The following is a 3,377-nucleotide window of genomic DNA, read 5'->3' as shown; positions in this document are numbered from 1 at the left end:
CCTGCCTGTGGCCGGGGTTGAGCTGCCAGTGGGCTGAGTGGCCCCTGAGCTGGGGAGGGAGTGGGGGCAGTCCTTTCCTCTACAGTGGTGGTACCCCCCAGGGCTGCCCAAGTGGATGGCTAGCAGGCAGGTGCTGGCCCAGCTTGGAGGTAGCACCCAGCCTGATCCAACTGTTCCCTGAGCCCACCCGGGGAGTAGCACCCAGCGGGCTTCCAGGGGATGGGCTCAGGGAACAACTGGACCAGGCCGGGTGCTGCCCTACTAGCAGCCTGCCCAGGCAGCGCCCCCAGGGGGGGGTACAAATGTGAAGGAAAGAACTAGGGTCCCCTGCAGCTCAGGGGCTGCTTGGCCCACTGGCAGCTTACCCCCACCAGCCACAGGAGAGGTGGGCAGGCTCCACTGAAAACGGAAAAAAGGATCAGGGCCCTCGCCATTTCTGCCTTCGGTAGGCACCTGCTGAAAGCAGAAGTGGTGAGGGGACCTGATCCTTTTATTCTGCGGAGCCGCCCACCTCTCCCACACCTGGGGGGCAAGCTGACAGCTGCAATGCATTGTTGCAAACTAAACTACATCTGGATGTAGTTTAGTTCTCAATGATCCAAACTCATCTACCCCCCCCCATTGGTGCACGTGTCGTGTGTGATGCCATCAAGTCACACAAATGACATTTTCATCATGTGTACATCATGATGGCTGGCACGTGTACAAGCACCCATAAGGACTACACCAAACCCCATGGGACTCGCTATTGCAGCAACATATTCTGGGCTATGCAGGAGCCTGCCTGGGCCCTCCCTGGCACAAACAAGAATGACTTTAGAGCTTCTTCCACTGCATCTGTACTTCCCAGGTTGTCCACGGGCCCCCGAAAAGAAAGAATATCTGCAGCAGGAGGTACAGAGCCACACACCCCGATTCCTCCCCTGTACCAGGAGCAACAAGGCAGAGGTACAGCTTTCTACCTCTGCTCTACGCCATCTGAGAGCACCCTCTGAACAAGCATACCATTTCCCCTCACTGTTTATACTGCTGGGTGATGGAGTAATTAAATATTGGGTTCCCACTATCTATGTGAGCATCTACACTGCTCTTGTGCCGGGCTTAGAAGAACCACACTCTGTCCCATTCTTCTAACCCCACATGCTCCAATTCCCCAAAATGAGGTGATGCCATCACCATACAGCAGTGCCGAGTGCCTTCCCAGAGCCGCTCTCCATCTCTGCACAGACGTGCCCTAGCATCCATGAAATCAGTGAGTCCATCACCTTAGCATCTAGTTGTCAGGTATACAGTCCATAAATTGTACCAAAGCATGTCCACAGTGCGAGATTCCCTCCACTAAACTCCTTCATTACTAAAAATGTGTGAGCACAGCAGTGTGCTTGTTGTATGGGGGTGACTCTTAGCATCTTGAAAAGTGGCTGTATACTACTACACCACTGCTTTCCCAACAACAGTCTGGTATTTGGTCCCTACTGCCAAACAGAAGTTCCTGAAGCAAAGATCATCTTAGCTGCACATTGCTCTGTTCTGAGTTACGGGCTGCGAACACTTTCACTTTCTCAAAGCATTCGGATCCGACACCCGGAAGCATCACCTCGGCCTGACACCAGGCCAAAATCTACTCTGAAGGTTAAACATAAACAGGCAAAGTTTTCTGAGGATCAACAAAAGTTAAAGCTTCAGTGGTTATTTCATGGCCTCAGCACTTTATGGAGTTCAGCTGGCACCTAAGATAGCTCAGCTGCTATGAGGAAGACTGCAGTCCCTAGGACTCAGGATCCTATCCCTGCCTCTGCTACTGGCCTGCTTTGTAATATTGGGCAAGTCACCTCACCTCCCCAGGACTCAGTTTCCCTACTTGTAAAATGAAGGTAATGAAACTGGCTTCTTTTGCAAAGCACTTTGAGATTTAGGGAGGGAAGAAATACAAGCAGTAGGTAATGGAGGTGATGATGATGATGCAACATGCACTGGAAGTAAACACCTTTTTTATGAAATCCTGTTTTTGTCAGATTTCCAGCCCAAGTTCTAGACTTAAGTATTTAGTATCCAAACATTTAAGCAACTTGACCCTTTTTTGCTTATCCCTTAATGTGTGATGTAACAGCCCCAGCTGCAATAACAATGCAACACCATCCACATTGCGCTCTTGCAATGTTGGACTACAACCCAGCAATTTTGATTCCTCCAACATATGCCCCAGCCTAAAGGAAAATCTGCATTAGCTGGCTGCAGTAGTAGAGTTTTTAGTCTCTCTGTTGGTAGCATGACTGACCTAAACATACCTCACCTTACAGCAATACTTATGGGAGTTGCTGCACAGATAAACGGCCCAGAGAGAAGTCAAATGGGAAGAGGGGTTTTGCAAGAGTAATAAGGAAACCTGTTGAGTTTTTAACTGCAGAGTTGCACTACAAATCAGCCCTGGAGGATCCTGGACTTACCAGACAGGCCTGGGGCCAATGTCAGTGCTTGTCCCCAGATTAGGACTGTGCTGGATTTATCTCAGTCGTATGGAAGTTTCTGAACAACTGAGAATGAAATGTGAGACAGAAGTTCACCACAAGCACCCACCAGATGCGTTGCACGCATAGGCTTCTCGAGGGTCAGATTTGTGGTGGCTTTGGGGGACCTGATGGTGGAGATATTGAAGGGAGAGGTTAAGTGAAGCTGAACATCTGTGGGTCCGAGAGGGAAGTGCCTGGTTGCTCTTGCTTTCATGCTCTCAGGTGCATGGTGCATTTAGAGGAGACAGGGACCTTTGAGACTGGCATTGCCAGTGCTCTGATGAGAATTCCCTCTGCCTCCCCGAAATGAAATGCTACAGCAACGTCCCTGCTCAGACCCCCAAATACACGGGACAGCCTGGGGCCCCGGGCACAAAGAATCCATCCAAGGGCTCCAAAAGCAGTCAAGCAAGCAGACCATACGCTACAGAGCACCTCATCTCCCACCGCATGGATGCTTCATTTCAACTGCTTTCTCTTCTCAGCTCTGGAGCAATCAAGCTACTTTAGTCCCAACCTCCATCACTCCCTGACTGCCCTGCACCCAGACCTGGCAGTCTGTATAGAGCTGAAGCTCCTGATCCTCAGCCTCCAGATCCCAGACCGTCACTTGCTCTGCACAAATAAATCCCACTGCCCAAGTATTCAGCCATTAAAAACAAGTTTATTTAAGCAGGTCATGGCTAGAGAGGCCTAGGGCTGTATATAAATAACATGAGCAAGCTGGCCCACCTTCCTCCTGAAATGCAGCCCCATTAAGCTGCAGGAAGGAGCGTTGCTTCAACTTGCTTGTACAGTCACAGGCAATGGCAGTGGGTGCTCTTGCATCGTCTCATAAATATTTAACAGAGAGCACGTTGTAAAGAA

This window comes from Gavialis gangeticus, unplaced genomic scaffold (genome assembly GCF_001723915.1).
Source record: "Gavialis gangeticus isolate Ggan-Ray unplaced genomic scaffold, GavGan_comp1, whole genome shotgun sequence".
Taxonomy (NCBI): Eukaryota; Metazoa; Chordata; order Crocodylia; family Gavialidae; genus Gavialis; species Gavialis gangeticus.
Note: the sequence above shows the minus strand (reverse complement) of the source record.